At 46.4% G+C, this 16,313-nt stretch overlaps 8 non-coding genes across 8 annotated transcripts; all 8 read left to right on the top strand.

The window, feature by feature from the left end:
• The first annotated feature begins 20 nt into the window (after window positions 1-20).
• On the top strand, window positions 21-211 carry LOC130323555 (U2 spliceosomal RNA). The gene has a single exon (XR_008868821.1). It is a non-coding gene; the product is annotated as a U2 spliceosomal RNA (small nuclear RNA).
• A 2,088-nt stretch (window positions 212-2,299) lies between these two features.
• On the top strand, window positions 2,300-2,490 carry LOC130323566 (U2 spliceosomal RNA). The gene has a single exon (XR_008868828.1). It is a non-coding gene; the product is annotated as a U2 spliceosomal RNA (small nuclear RNA).
• A 2,093-nt stretch (window positions 2,491-4,583) lies between these two features.
• On the top strand, window positions 4,584-4,783 carry LOC130323562 (U2 spliceosomal RNA). Its single transcript, XR_008868824.1, has one exon. It is a non-coding gene; the product is annotated as a U2 spliceosomal RNA (small nuclear RNA).
• Window positions 4,784-5,472: 689 nt separating this feature from the next.
• On the top strand, window positions 5,473-5,654 carry LOC130323557 (U2 spliceosomal RNA). The gene has a single exon (XR_008868822.1). It is a non-coding gene; the product is annotated as a U2 spliceosomal RNA (small nuclear RNA).
• Window positions 5,655-7,742: 2,088 nt separating this feature from the next.
• On the top strand, window positions 7,743-7,933 carry LOC130323565 (U2 spliceosomal RNA). The gene has a single exon (XR_008868827.1). It is a non-coding gene; the product is annotated as a U2 spliceosomal RNA (small nuclear RNA).
• A 2,094-nt stretch (window positions 7,934-10,027) lies between these two features.
• Window positions 10,028-10,218, top strand: LOC130323564 (U2 spliceosomal RNA). Its single transcript, XR_008868826.1, has one exon. It is a non-coding gene; the product is annotated as a U2 spliceosomal RNA (small nuclear RNA).
• Window positions 10,219-12,313: 2,095 nt separating this feature from the next.
• Window positions 12,314-12,504, top strand: LOC130323559 (U2 spliceosomal RNA). The gene has a single exon (XR_008868823.1). It is a non-coding gene; the product is annotated as a U2 spliceosomal RNA (small nuclear RNA).
• A 2,098-nt stretch (window positions 12,505-14,602) lies between these two features.
• Window positions 14,603-14,793, top strand: LOC130323547 (U2 spliceosomal RNA). The gene has a single exon (XR_008868814.1). It is a non-coding gene; the product is annotated as a U2 spliceosomal RNA (small nuclear RNA).
• Window positions 14,794-16,313: the final 1,520 nt, after the last annotated feature.

Here is a 16,313-nt window from a genome sequence, read left to right as displayed (position 1 = left end):
GGCCCGCCCCTTTCACGGTTATCGCTTCTCGGCCTTTTGGCTAAGATCAAGTGTAGTATCTGTTCTTATCAGTTTAATATCTGATACGTCCCCTATCTGGGGACCATATATTAAATGGATTTTTGAGAACGGGGGCCGATTTCGAAGCTTGCTTCCGTCGCCCTATGCATTGACCCAATATGGCAGTATCTTCGGGTACAGTGCACCACCCCCTTACAGGGTTAAAAAGAAAGATTCCTACTTTCATTGCTACCTGCTTGCTGGCTAGCCAGCTAGCCAGCCCTGTGGGCCTTGCTGCTGCTGCAGCCAAAAAACAAAAGGTGGTGCTGCTGCTGCTTCTGCTTCTGCTTGTGTCTGGCCCCTGTTGGAGCGTCCAGGCACAGGACTTCTGCTGCTGCTGACTAAATGGCCTCCTTAATTGGATCATTTGAGTAGCCAGCACACCTGTGCAGGTAGGGCATGACATGATAGGCAGCTGCCTTGATAGCGGGTGGGTGCTGAATGTTCCTAATTGACAAAATAAGATTAATGCTTATGAAGAAATATAAAATCTCATCCCTTCCCCAATATCGCGCCACACCCCTACCCCTTAATTCCCTGGTTGAACGTGATGGACATATGTCTTTTTTCGACCGTACTAACTATGTAACTATGTAACATAACATGGGGGGGGGGGGGGGGGGGGGTCTCCTGGCTGTTCACACAGGTGTGTCATTGCTGTACATTGACCATGCATTGCTTCTGTGGTATTGCAAAGGCAAAGACAAATGCTTCCAGCCATCCATTGCACTAATGGATTGGTCATCAGCTGGCTGTCTATGTCCCGCATCAATATAGACCAAAGTACAGAGGGTTAGGCTATGCTATTGTGCACCTACCTGATGCATCAGAAGGTGCGAGGCCCTTGCTAAATTCTGTGCACAGACTTTGAGATCTATGCTTTAGACTGTATCTAAACCTGCTCCAACATGGACTGACATTCTGGCCTACTTTCAGCCGATGCGACTTGTCTGTCGCTGAACAGTCGCTTTTTATGTATTCAGCACCTATGTATAATGTTGTAAAAATGCTCTAGAAGCTAAAGTCGCAGAAATGTCACACATATTTGGCCTGCAACTTTCTGTGCGACAAATTCAGACAGGAAAAATCAGTATAAATCCTTAGAAAATTATCCCCCAGTGTCTCCATCTGCTGGCGGTATTGAATAAGCATTGCTGCACTGATGGGGTATGCATTAGACGAAAAAAAGAAGAAAAAGAAGAATAATACGCCCAGAAAAGAGGCGAAAAGGAGAAAAACGTAAAAAAACGTGAAAAAAAAGTAAGAGGAAGAGAAGGGAAAAAAAGGTGGAAATGGGTTTAAAAGTGATTTCGGCGGAGAAATATATATATATATATATATATATATATATATATATATATATATATGCGCACACACACACATAGATATAAACGTATTCTCCGTTGAGATATTGCAGCCGCTGCTGTGTCCAGGCCCAGGAGCCTTAGCACTGTGCTGTGATGTCACTCAATACCACTGACATCACTAGGTGTAAACAACATCTCTCCTTTGCTGTGTATGTGACTATGGAGCTGTTTGGTGATGTCGTCTATTACGGCCTTCATAGAAGCAACAGGAGATTGTTGCATCCATCTTGAACCCTCAGAACTACAGTGCTATGATGTCACTCACTTCCACAGGCCTTGCAGAGTGTAAACAACAACAACCCAGCTTTGTTGTGTATGTAACCAAAGGGATTTGTGATGTCACCTAGAACCTTCACAGCAGCGACAGCTTTATGAGGAGCATCAGCACTGCTCTGCCTGAGCAGAACCATCACCGCCATAGGTTGTCAAATAACCCGGATTTAACCCACACAGGTAAGTCCAATGGGGTGCAGGCATGTCCTCTATGCTTACAGCTTCCCGTGGGTGTTGGTTTGATACCGTTTGGGGACAGCCAAGGAGGCATCTGCAGGCAACAAAGGTAGGTGTGTGCTTGTGTGTGTGTTTCCTATGCAGATCCTAAGCCCAGTGTCACATGCAAGTAGGAGGAGTAAGAAGGGTTCCTGGCAAATCCGGGTTATGGATTGCATTTAAAAAGGCCCCGTGGGAGTGCAATGGGCCCCTGTCTTGCTGCTTAGCAATAATGGTATGGGTTTAGGTTCTGCTGTGTGTACTGGTGGTTGACTGCCCCCCAGCCCAGAGTGTGCATGGAAAATTGTCTGGCAGCCTCCCTGACAGCAAGCAGTGATAGTGCCCATGAAGGGGACCTTGTTGGGCCCGCCCCTTTCACGGTTATCGCTTCTCGGCCTTTTGGCTAAGATCAAGTGTAGTATCTGTTCTTATCAGTTTAATATCTGATACGTCCCCTATCTGGGGACCATATATTAAATGGATTTTTGAGAACGGGGGCCGATTTCGAAGCTTGCTTCCGTCGCCCTATGCATTGACCCGATATGGCAGTATCTTCGGGTACAGTGCACCACCCCCTTACAGGGTTAAAAAGAAAGATTCCTACTTTCATTGCTACCTGCTTGCTGGCTAGCCAGCTAGCCAGCCCTGTGGGCCTTGCTGCTGCTGCAGCCAAAAAACAAAAGGTGGTGCTGCTGCTGCTTCTGCTGCTTCTGCTTCTGCTTGTGTCTGGCCCCTGTTGGAGCGTCCAGGCACAGGACTTCTGCTGCTGCTGACTAAATGGCCTCCTTAATTGGATCATTTGAGTAGCCAGCACACCTGTGCAGGTAGGGCATGACATGATAGGCAGCTGCCTTGATAGCGGGTGGGTGCTGAATGTTCCTAATTGACAAAATAAGATTAATGCTTATGAAGAAATATAAAATCTCATCCCTTCCCCAATATCGCGCCACACCCCTACCCCTTAATTCCCTGGTTGAACGTGATGGACATATGTCTTTTTTCGACCGTACTAACTATGTAACTATGTAACATAACATGGGGGGGGGGGGGGGGGGTCTCCTGGCTGTTCACACAGGTGTGTCATTGCTGTACATTGACCATGCATTGCTTCTGTGGTATTGCAAAGGCAAAGACAAATGCTTCCAGCCATCCATTGCACTAATGGATTGGTCATCAGCTGGCTGTCTATGTCCCGCATCAATATAGACCAAAGTACAGAGGGTTAGGCTATGCTATTGTGCACCTACCTGATGCATCAGAAGGTGCGAGGCCCTTGCTAAATTCTGTGCACAGACTTTGAGATCTATGCTTTAGACTGTATCTAAACCTGCTCCAACATGGACTGACATTCTGGCCTACTTTCAGCCGATGCGACTTGTCTGTCGCTGAACAGTCGCTTTTTATGTATTCAGCACCTATGTATAATGTTGTAAAAATGCTCTAGAAGCTAAAGTCGCAGAAATGTCACACATATTTGGCCTGCAACTTTCTGTGCGACAAATTCAGACAGGAAAAATCAGTATAAATCCTTAGAAAATTATCCCCCAGTGTCTCCATCTGCTGGCGGTATTGAATAAGCATTGCTGCACTGATGGGGTATGCATTAGACGAAAAAAAAGAAGAAAAAGAAGAATAATACGCCCAGAAAAGAGGCGAAAAGGAGAAAAACGTAAAAAAACGTGAAAAAAAAGTAAGAGGAAGAGAAGGGAAAAAAAGGTGGAAATGGGTTTAAAAGTGATTTCGGCGGAGAAATATATATATATATATATATATATATATATATATATATATATATGCGCACACACACACATAGATATAAACGTATTCTCCGTTGAGATATTGCAGCCGCTGCTGTGTCCAGGCCCAGGAGCCTTAGCACTGTGCTGTGATGTCACTCAATACCACTGACATCACTAGGTGTAAACAACATCTCTCCTTTGCTGTGTATGTGACTATGGAGCTGTTTGGTGATGTCGTCTATTACGGCCTTCATAGAAGCAACAGGAGATTGTTGCATCCATCTTGAACCCTCAAAACTACAGTGCTATGATGTCACTCACTTCCACAGGCCTTGCAGAGTGTAAACAACAACAACCCAGCTTTGTTGTGTATGTAACCAAAGGGATTTGTGATGTCACCTAGAACCTTCACAGCAGCGACAGCTTTATGAGGAGCATCAGCACTGCTCTGCCTGAGCAGAACCATCACCGCCATAGGTTGTCAAATAACCCGGATTTAACCCACACAGGTAAGTCCAATGGGGTGCAGGCATGTCCTCTATGCTTACAGCTTCCCGTGGGTGTTGGTTTGATACCGTTTGGGGACAGCCAAGGAGGCATCTGCAGGCAACAAAGGTAGGTGTGTGCTTGTGTGTGTGTTTCCTATGCAGATCCTAAGCCCAGTGTCACATGCAAGTAGGAGGAGTAAGAAGGGTTCCTGGCAAATCCGGGTTATGGATTGCATTTAAAAAGGCCCCGTGGGAGTGCAATGGGCCCCTGTCTTGCTGCTTAGCAATAATGGTATGGGTTTAGGTTCTGCTGTGTGTACTGGTGGTTGACTGCCCCCCAGCCCAGAGTGTGCATGGAAAATTGTCTGGCAGCCTCCCTGACAGCAAGCAGTGATAGTGCCCATGAAGGGGACCTTGTTGGGCCCGCCCCTTTCACGGTTATCGCTTCTCGGCCTTTTGGCTAAGATCAAGTGTAGTATCTGTTCTCGGCCTTTTGGCTAAGATCAAGTGTAGTATCTGTTCTTATCAGTTTTCATGCTGGTGGGGATGGGTGCTGCATGGAGGATGCAGGTGTACCAGGGCTTTCCGGGGCTGGTTCTGAGGAATCAGCTCGACGGCTGCCCCGATGTGACCTGTTCCCTCCGGGTCTCGCCATGAGGCTGAGAGGGTCTAGAGCCGAGGTACTTTTGTGCCTCGGGGAGTGGTGACCCCGAGGTGCCGAAACTCACTGGGAGAATAGGCTCACTGAGTTGAAGCACGGGCACCATAATCTCTTCACCTTGTGGCACTCACCTCTTGATTCCCGGCCTTCTGGCTAGGATCAGAGAAATTTTTATAGATCCGGCCGGATGTCCGGGCAGTATATCTGCACACATTCACTTATTTATTTATTTTTTGTCTCACTGTGTCACTTTTTGCGTGTTGTGTGTTCACAGGATTTGTCAGGATGCGGTAGCCCTTCTGGGTGTCCCTCCTGGCGGTCTAGGGGAGGTGTGTGTGGCCATTAGGTTCCGCACCTCCCTGCAAACACCCCGGGTACTCCTGCTTCGCAGGGTACCTACCGTAATCGGCTCTGCGGGCAGATACCTTGGCTAACGCCAAGGGGGATGCCGGGAGCATTTGTGGTCTCCTAGTAGCTTCGGCGAAAAGGGACATCGAACCTGGAACCTCGCAGGTACCTTTTGGTCCGGAGGCGAAGGGTAAGGTTTGTTGGGGGGCCTCTCTCCTATCGGAGAAGGGCTTGCGATAGACCGCATCCTTTGTGCACGTTTTTTTAGTGTAACACGTTTGCACTTTTTCTTGCACTTTGGGTGAATCGAAAGCACGTTCCTCGGCTTTAAAAAAAAAAAAAAAAAAAATCTGTTCTTATCAGTTTAATATCTGATACGTCCCCTATCTGGGGACCATATATTAAATGGATTTTTGAGAACGGGGGCCGATTTCGAAGCTTGCTTCCGTCGCCCTATGCATTGACCCGATATGGCAGTATCTTCGGGTACAGTGCACCACCCCCTTACAGGGTTAAAAAGAAAGATTCCTACTTTCATTGCTACCTGCTTGCTGGCTAGCCAGCTAGCCAGCCCTGTGGGCCTTGCTGCTGCTGCAGCCAAAAAACAAAAGGTGGTGCTGCTGCTGCTTCTGCTGCTTCTGCTTCTGCTTGTGTCTGGCCCCTGTTGGAGCGTCCAGGCACAGGACTTCTGCTGCTGCTGACTAAATGGCCTCCTTAATTGGATCATTTGAGTAGCCAGCACACCTGTGCAGGTAGGGCATGACATGATAGGCAGCTGCCTTGATAGCGGGTGGGTGCTGAATGTTCCTAATTGACAAAATAAGATTAATGCTTATGAAGAAATATAAAATCTCATCCCTTCCCCAATATCGCGCCACACCCCTACCCCTTAATTCCCTGGTTGAACGTGATGGACATATGTCTTTTTTCGACCGTACTAACTATGTAACTATGTAACATAACATGGGGGGGGGTCTCCTGGCTGTTCACACAGGTGTGTCATTGCTGTACATTGACCATGCATTGCTTCTGTGGTATTGCAAAGGCAAAGACAAATGCTTCCAGCCATCCATTGCACTAATGGATTGGTCATCAGCTGGCTGTCTATGTCCCGCATCAATATAGACCAAAGTACAGAGGGTTAGGCTATGCTATTGTGCACCTACCTGATGCATCAGAAGGTGCGAGGCCCTTGCTAAATTCTGTGCACAGACTTTGAGATCTATGCTTTAGACTGTATCTAAACCTGCTCCAACATGGACTGACATTCTGGCCTACTTTCAGCCGATGCGACTTGTCTGTCGCTGAACAGTCGCTTTTTATGTATTCAGCACCTATGTATAATGTTGTAAAAATGCTCTAGAAGCTAAAGTCGCAGAAATGTCACACATATTTGGCCTGCAACTTTCTGTGCGACAAATTCAGACAGGAAAAATCAGTATAAATCCTTAGAAAATTATCCCCCAGTGTCTCCATCTGCTGGCGGTATTGAATAAGCATTGCTGCACTGATGGGGTATGCATTAGACGAAAAAAAAGAAGAAAAAGAAGAATAATACGCCCAGAAAAGAGGCGAAAAGGAGAAAAACGTAAAAAAACGTGAAAAAAAAGTAAGAGGAAGAGAAGGGAAAAAAAGGTGGAAATGGGTTTAAAAGTGATTTCGGCGGAGAAATATATATATATATATATATATATATATATATATATATATATATATATGCGCACACACACACATAGATATAAACGTATTCTCCGTTGAGATATTGCAGCCGCTGCTGTGTCCAGGCCCAGGAGCCTTAGCACTGTGCTGTGATGTCACTCAATACCACTGACATCACTAGGTGTAAACAACATCTCTCCTTTGCTGTGTATGTGACTATGGAGCTGTTTGGTGATGTCGTCTATTACGGCCTTCATAGAAGCAACAGGAGATTGTTGCATCCATCTTGAACCCTCAGAACTACAGTGCTATGATGTCACTCACTTCCACAGGCCTTGCAGAGTGTAAACAACAACAACCCAGCTTTGTTGTGTATGTAACCAAAGGGATTTGTGATGTCACCTAGAACCTTCACAGCAGCGACAGCTTTATGAGGAGCATCAGCACTGCTCTGCCTGAGCAGAACCATCACCGCCATAGGTTGTCAAATAACCCGGATTTAACCCACACAGGTAAGTCCAATGGGGTGCAGGCATGTCCTCTATGCTTACAGCTTCCCGTGGGTGTTGGTTTGATACCGTTTGGGGACAGCCAAGGAGGCATCTGCAGGCAACAAAGGTAGGTGTGTGCTTGTGTGTGTGTTTCCTATGCAGATCCTAAGCCCAGTGTCACATGCAAGTAGGAGGAGTAAGAAGGGTTCCTGGCAAATCCGGGTTATGGATTGCATTTAAAAAGGCCCCGTGGGAGTGCAATGGGCCCCTGTCTTGCTGCTTAGCAATAATGGTATGGGTTTAGGTTCTGCTGTGTGTACTGGTGGTTGACTGCCCCCCAGCCCAGAGTGTGCATGGAAAATTGTCTGGCAGCCTCCCTGACAGCAAGCAGTGATAGTGCCCATGAAGGGGACCTTGTTGGGCCCGCCCCTTTCACGGTTATCGCTTCTCGGCCTTTTGGCTAAGATCAAGTGTAGTATCTGTTCTTATCAGTTTAATATCTGATACGTCCCCTATCTGGGGACCATATATTAAATGGATTTTTGAGAACGGGGGCCGATTTCGAAGCTTGCTTCCGTCGCCCTATGCATTGACCCGATATGGCAGTATCTTCGGGTACAGTGCACCACCCCCTTACAGGGTTAAAAAGAAAGATTCCTACTTTCATTGCTACCTGCTTGCTGGCTAGCCAGCTAGCCAGCCCTGTGGGCCTTGCTGCTGCTGCAGCCAAAAAACAAAAGGTGGTGCTGCTGCTGCTTCTGCTGCTTCTGCTTCTGCTTGTGTCTGGCCCCTGTTGGAGCGTCCAGGCACAGGACTTCTGCTGCTGCTGACTAAATGGCCTCCTTAATTGGATCATTTGAGTAGCCAGCACACCTGTGCAGGTAGGGCATGACATGATAGGCAGCTGCCTTGATAGCGGGTGGGTGCTGAATGTTCCTAATTGACAAAATAAGATTAATGCTTATGAAGAAATATAAAATCTCATCCCTTCCCCAATATCGCGCCACACCCCTACCCCTTAATTCCCTGGTTGAACGTGATGGACATATGTCTTTTTTCGACCGTACTAACTATGTAACTATGTAACATAACATGGGGGGGGGGGGGGGGGGGTCTCCTGGCTGTTCACACAGGTGTGTCATTGCTGTACATTGACCATGCATTGCTTCTGTGGTATTGCAAAGGCAAAGACAAATGCTTCCAGCCATCCATTGCACTAATGGATTGGTCATCAGCTGGCTGTCTATGTCCCGCATCAATATAGACCAAAGTACAGAGGGTTAGGCTATGCTATTGTGCACCTACCTGATGCATCAGAAGGTGCGAGGCCCTTGCTAAATTCTGTGCACAGACTTTGAGATCTATGCTTTAGACTGTATCTAAACCTGCTCCAACATGGACTGACATTCTGGCCTACTTTCAGCCGATGCGACTTGTCTGTCGCTGAACAGTCGCTTTTTATGTATTCAGCACCTATGTATAATGTTGTAAAAATGCTCTAGAAGCTAAAGTCGCAGAAATGTCACACATATTTGGCCTGCAACTTTCTGTGCGACAAATTCAGACAGGAAAAATCAGTATAAATCCTTAGAAAATTATCCCCCAGTGTCTCCATCTGCTGGCGGTATTGAATAAGCATTGCTGCACTGATGGGGTATGCATTAGACGAAAAAAAAGAAGAAAAAGAAGAATAATACGCCCAGAAAAGAGGCGAAAAGGAGAAAAACGTAAAAAAACGTGAAAAAAAAGTAAGAGGAAGAGAAGGGAAAAAAAGGTGGAAATGGGTTTAAAAGTGATTTCGGCGGAGAAATATATATATATATATATATATATATATATATATATATATATATGCGCACACACACACATAGATATAAACGTATTCTCCGTTGAGATATTGCAGCCGCTGCTGTGTCCAGGCCCAGGAGCCTTAGCACTGTGCTGTGATGTCACTCAATACCACTGACATCACTAGGTGTAAACAACATCTCTCCTTTGCTGTGTATGTGACTATGGAGCTGTTTGGTGATGTCGTCTATTACGGCCTTCATAGAAGCAACAGGAGATTGTTGCATCCATCTTGAACCCTCAGAACTACAGTGCTATGATGTCACTCACTTCCACAGGCCTTGCAGAGTGTAAACAACAACAACCCAGCTTTGTTGTGTATGTAACCAAAGGGATTTGTGATGTCACCTAGAACCTTCACAGCAGCGACAGCTTTATGAGGAGCATCAGCACTGCTCTGCCTGAGCAGAACCATCACCGCCATAGGTTGTCAAATAACCCGGATTTAACCCACACAGGTAAGTCCAATGGGGTGCAGGCATGTCCTCTATGCTTACAGCTTCCCGTGGGTGTTGGTTTGATACCGTTTGGGGACAGCCAAGGAGGCATCTGCAGGCAACAAAGGTAGGTGTGTGCTTGTGTGTGTGTTTCCTATGCAGATCCTAAGCCCAGTGTCACATGCAAGTAGGAGGAGTAAGAAGGGTTCCTGGCAAATCCGGGTTATGGATTGCATTTAAAAAGGCCCCGTGGGAGTGCAATGGGCCCCTGTCTTGCTGCTTAGCAATAATGGTATGGGTTTAGGTTCTGCTGTGTGTACTGGTGGTTGACTGCCCCCCAGCCCAGAGTGTGCATGGAAAATTGTCTGGCAGCCTCCCTGACAGCAAGCAGTGATAGTGCCCATGAAGGGGACCTTGTTGGGCCCGCCCCTTTCACGGTTATCGCTTCTCGGCCTTTTGGCTAAGATCAAGTGTAGTATCTGTTCTTATCAGTTTAATATCTGATACGTCCCCTATCTGGGGACCATATATTAAATGGATTTTTGAGAACGGGGGCCGATTTCGAAGCTTGCTTCCGTCGCCCTATGCATTGACCCGATATGGCAGTATCTTCGGGTACAGTGCACCACCCCCTTACAGGGTTAAAAAGAAAGATTCCTACTTTCATTGCTACCTGCTTGCTGGCTAGCCAGCTAGCCAGCCCTGTGGGCCTTGCTGCTGCTGCAGCCAAAAAACAAAAGGTGGTGCTGCTGCTGCTTCTGCTGCTTCTGCTTCTGCTTGTGTCTGGCCCCTGTTGGAGCGTCCAGGCACAGGACTTCTGCTGCTGCTGACTAAATGGCCTCCTTAATTGGATCATTTGAGTAGCCAGCACACCTGTGCAGGTAGGGCATGACATGATAGGCAGCTGCCTTGATAGCGGGTGGGTGCTGAATGTTCCTAATTGACAAAATAAGATTAATGCTTATGAAGAAATATAAAATCTCATCCCTTCCCCAATATCGCGCCACACCCCTACCCCTTAATTCCCTGGTTGAACGTGATGGACATATGTCTTTTTTCGACCGTACTAACTATGTAACTATGTAACATAACATGGGGGGGGGGGGGGGGGGTCTCCTGGCTGTTCACACAGGTGTGTCATTGCTGTACATTGACCATGCATTGCTTCTGTGGTATTGCAAAGGCAAAGACAAATGCTTCCAGCCATCCATTGCACTAATGGATTGGTCATCAGCTGGCTGTCTATGTCCCGCATCAATATAGACCAAAGTACAGAGGGTTAGGCTATGCTATTGTGCACCTACCTGATGCATCAGAAGGTGCGAGGCCCTTGCTAAATTCTGTGCACAGACTTTGAGATCTATGCTTTAGACTGTATCTAAACCTGCTCCAACATGGACTGACATTCTGGCCTACTTTCAGCCGATGCGACTTGTCTGTCGCTGAACAGTCGCTTTTTATGTATTCAGCACCTATGTATAATGTTGTAAAAATGCTCTAGAAGCTAAAGTCGCAGAAATGTCACACATATTTGGCCTGCAACTTTCTGTGCGACAAATTCAGACAGGAAAAATCAGTATAAATCCTTAGAAAATTATCCCCCAGTGTCTCCATCTGCTGGCGGTATTGAATAAGCATTGCTGCACTGATGGGGTATGCATTAGACGAAAAAAAAGAAGAAAAAGAAGAATAATACGCCCAGAAAAGAGGCGAAAAGGAGAAAAACGTAAAAAAACGTGAAAAAAAAGTAAGAGGAAGAGAAGGGAAAAAAAGGTGGAAATGGGTTTAAAAGTGATTTCGGCGGAGAAATATATATATATATATATATATATATATATATATATATATATATATGCGCACACACACACATAGATATAAACGTATTCTCCGTTGAGATATTGCAGCCGCTGCTGTGTCCAGGCCCAGGAGCCTTAGCACTGTGCTGTGATGTCACTCAATACCACTGACATCACTAGGTGTAAACAACATCTCTCCTTTGCTGTGTATGTGACTATGGAGCTGTTTGGTGATGTCGTCTATTATGGCCTTCATAGAAGCAACAGGAGATTGTTGCATCCATCTTGAACCCTCAGAACTACAGTGCTATGATGTCACTCACTTCCACAGGCCTTGCAGAGTGTAAACAACAACAACCCAGCTTTGTTGTGTATGTAACCAAAGGGATTTGTGATGTCACCTAGAACCTTCACAGCAGCGACAGCTTTATGAGGAGCATCAGCACTGCTCTGCCTGAGCAGAACCATCACCGCCATAGGTTGTCAAATAACCCGGATTTAACCCACACAGGTAAGTCCAATGGGGTGCAGGCATGTCCTCTATGCTTACAGCTTCCCGTGGGTGTTGGTTTGATACCGTTTGGGGACAGCCAAGGAGGCATCTGCAGGCAACAAAGGTAGGTGTGTGCTTGTGTGTGTGTTTCCTATGCAGATCCTAAGCCCAGTGTCACATGCAAGTAGGAGGAGTAAGAAGGGTTCCTGGCAAATCCGGGTTATGGATTGCATTTAAAAAGGCCCCGTGGGAGTGCAATGGGCCCCTGTCTTGCTGCTTAGCAATAATGGTATGGGTTTAGGTTCTGCTGTGTGTACTGGTGGTTGACTGCCCCCCAGCCCAGAGTGTGCATGGAAAATTGTCTGGCAGCCTCCCTGACAGCAAGCAGTGATAGTGCCCATGAAGGGGACCTTGTTGGGCCCGCCCCTTTCACGGTTATCGCTTCTCGGCCTTTTGGCTAAGATCAAGTGTAGTATCTGTTCTTATCAGTTTAATATCTGATACGTCCCCTATCTGGGGACCATATATTAAATGGATTTTTGAGAACGGGGGCCGATTTCGAAGCTTGCTTCCGTCGCCCTATGCATTGACCCGATATGGCAGTATCTTCGGGTACAGTGCACCACCCCCTTACAGGGTTAAAAAGAAAGATTCCTACTTTCATTGCTACCTGCTTGCTGGCTAGCCAGCTAGCCAGCCCTGTGGGCCTTGCTGCTGCTGCAGCCAAAAAACAAAAGGTGGTGCTGCTGCTGCTTCTGCTGCTTCTGCTTCTGCTTGTGTCTGGCCCCTGTTGGAGCGTCCAGGCACAGGACTTCTGCTGCTGCTGACTAAATGGCCTCCTTAATTGGATCATTTGAGTAGCCAGCACACCTGTGCAGGTAGGGCATGACATGATAGGCAGCTGCCTTGATAGCGGGTGGGTGCTGAATGTTCCTAATTGACAAAATAAGATTAATGCTTATGAAGAAATATAAAATCTCATCCCTTCCCCAATATCGCGCCACACCCCTACCCCTTAATTCCCTGGTTGAACGTGATGGACATATGTCTTTTTTCGACCGTACTAACTATGTAACTATGTAACATAACATGGGGGGGGGGGGGGGGGGGGGTCTCCTGGCTGTTCACACAGGTGTGTCATTGCTGTACATTGACCATGCATTGCTTCTGTGGTATTGCAAAGGCAAAGACAAATGCTTCCAGCCATCCATTGCACTAATGGATTGGTCATCAGCTGGCTGTCTATGTCCTGCATCAATATAGACCAAAGTACAGAGGGTTAGGCTATGCTATTGTGCACCTACCTGATGCATCAGAAGGTGCGAGGCCCTTGCTAAATTCTGTGCACAGACTTTGAGATCTATGCTTTAGACTGTATCTAAACCTGCTCCAACATGGACTGACATTCTGGCCTACTTTCAGCCGATGCGACTTGTCTGTCGCTGAACAGTCGCTTTTTATGTATTCAGCACCTATGTATAATGTTGTAAAAATGCTCTAGAAGCTAAAGTCGCAGAAATGTCACACATATTTGGCCTGCAACTTTCTGTGCGACAAATTCAGACAGGAAAAATCAGTATAAATCCTTAGAAAATTATCCCCCAGTGTCTCCATCTGCTGGCGGTATTGAATAAGCATTGCTGCACTGATGGGGTATGCATTAGACGAAAAAAAAGAAGAAAAAGAAGAATAATACGCCCAGAAAAGAGGCGAAAAGGAGAAAAACGTAAAAAAACGTGAAAAAAAAGTAAGAGGAAGAGAAGGGAAAAAAAGGTGGAAATGGGTTTAAAAGTGATTTCGGCGGAGAAATATATATATATATATATATATATATATATATATATATATATATATGCGCACACACACACATAGATATAAACGTATTCTCCGTTGAGATATTGCAGCCGCTGCTGTGTCCAGGCCCAGGAGCCTTAGCACTGTGCTGTGATGTCACTCAATACCACTGACATCACTAGGTGTAAACAACATCTCTCCTTTGCTGTGTATGTGACTATGGAGCTGTTTGGTGATGTCGTCTATTACGGCCTTCATAGAAGCAACAGGAGATTGTTGCATCCATCTTGAACCCTCAGAACTACAGTGCTATGATGTCACTCACTTCCACAGGCCTTGCAGAGTGTAAACAACAACAACCCAGCTTTGTTGTGTATGTAACCAAAGGGATTTGTGATGTCACCTAGAACCTTCACAGCAGCGACAGCTTTATGAGGAGCATCAGCACTGCTCTGCCTGAGCAGAACCATCACCGCCATAGGTTGTCAAATAACCCGGATTTAACCCACACAGGTAAGTCCAATGGGGTGCAGGCATGTCCTCTATGCTTACAGCTTCCCGTGGGTGTTGGTTTGATACCGTTTGGGGACAGCCAAGGAGGCATCTGCAGGCAACAAAGGTAGGTGTGTGCTTGTGTGTGTGTTTCCTATGCAGATCCTAAGCCCAGTGTCACATGCAAGTAGGAGGAGTAAGAAGGGTTCCTGGCAAATCCGGGTTATGGATTGCATTTAAAAAGGCCCCGTGGGAGTGCAATGGGCCCCTGTCTTGCTGCTTAGCAATAATGGTATGGGTTTAGGTTCTGCTGTGTGTACTGGTGGTTGACTGCCCCCCAGCCCAGAGTGTGCATGGAAAATTGTCTGGCAGCCTCCCTGACAGCAAGCAGTGATAGTGCCCATGAAGGGGACCTTGTTGGGCCCGCCCCTTTCACGGTTATCGCTTCTCGGCCTTTTGGCTAAGATCAAGTGTAGTATCTGTTCTTATCAGTTTAATATCTGATACGTCCCCTATCTGGGGACCATATATTAAATGGATTTTTGAGAACGGGGGCCGATTTCGAAGCTTGCTTCCGTCGCCCTATGCATTGACCCGATATGGCAGTATCTTCGGGTACAGTGCACCACCCCCTTACAGGGTTAAAAAGAAAGATTCCTACTTTCATTGCTACCTGCTTGCTGGCTAGCCAGCTAGCCAGCCCTGTGGGCCTTGCTGCTGCTGCAGCCAAAAAACAAAAGGTGGTGCTGCTGCTGCTTCTGCTGCTTCTGCTTCTGCTTGTGTCTGGCCCCTGTTGGAGCGTCCAGGCACAGGACTTCTGCTGCTGCTGACTAAATGGCCTCCTTAATTGGATCATTTGAGTAGCCAGCACACCTGTGCAGGTAGGGCATGACATGATAGGCAGCTGCCTTGATAGCGGGTGGGTGCTGAATGTTCCTAATTGACAAAATAAGATTAATGCTTATGAAGAAATATAAAATCTCATCCCTTCCCCAATATCGCGCCACACCCCTACCCCTTAATTCCCTGGTTGAACGTGATGGACATATGTCTTTTTTCGACCGTACTAACTATGTAACTATGTAACATAACATGGGGGGGGGGGGGGTCTCCTGGCTGTTCACACAGGTGTGTCATTGCTGTACATTGACCATGCATTGCTTCTGTGGTATTGCAAAGGCAAAGACAAATGCTTCCAGCCATCCATTGCACTAATGGATTGGTCATCAGCTGGCTGTCTATGTCCCGCATCAATATAGACCAAAGTACAGAGGGTTAGGCTATGCTATTGTGCACCTACCTGATGCATCAGAAGGTGCGAGGCCCTTGCTAAATTCTGTGCACAGACTTTGAGATCTATGCTTTAGACTGTATCTAAACCTGCTCCAACATGGACTGACATTCTGGCCTACTTTCAGCCGATGCGACTTGTCTGTCGCTGAACAGTCGCTTTTTATGTATTCAGCACCTATGTATAATGTTGTAAAAATGCTCTAGAAGCTAAAGTCGCAGAAATGTCACACATATTTGGCCTGCAACTTTCTGTGCGACAAATTCAGACAGGAAAAATCAGTATAAATCCTTAGAAAATTATCCCCCAGTGTCTCCATCTGCTGGCGGTATTGAATAAGCATTGCTGCACTGATGGGGTATGCATTAGACGAAAAAAAAGAAGAAAAAGAAGAATAATACGCCCAGAAAAGAGGCGAAAAGGAGAAAAACGTAAAAAAACGTGAAAAAAAAGTAAGAGGAAGAGAAGGGAAAAAAAGGTGGAAATGGGTTTAAAAGTGATTTCGGCGGAGAAATATATATATATATATATATATATATATATATATATATATATATATATACGCGCACACACACACATATATATAAACGTATTCTCCGTTGAGATATTGCAGCCGCTGCTGTGTCCAGGCCCAGGAGCCTTAGCACTGTGCTGTGATGTCACTCAATACCACTGACATCACTAGGTGTAAACAACATCTCTCCTTTGCTGTGTATGTGACTATGGAGCTGTTTGGTGATGTCGTCTATTACGGCCTTCATAGAAGCAACAGGAGATTGTTGCATCCATCTTGAACCCTCAGAACTACAGTGCTATGATGTCACTCACTTCCACAGGCCTTGCAGAGTGTAAACAACAAC

The sequence above is a fragment of the Hyla sarda genome, unplaced genomic scaffold (genome assembly GCF_029499605.1).
Source record: "Hyla sarda isolate aHylSar1 unplaced genomic scaffold, aHylSar1.hap1 scaffold_2502, whole genome shotgun sequence".
NCBI classification, from domain to species: domain Eukaryota; kingdom Metazoa; phylum Chordata; class Amphibia; order Anura; family Hylidae; genus Hyla; species Hyla sarda.
Note: the sequence above shows the minus strand (reverse complement) of the source record. Positions and strands in the feature narration are given on the sequence as shown.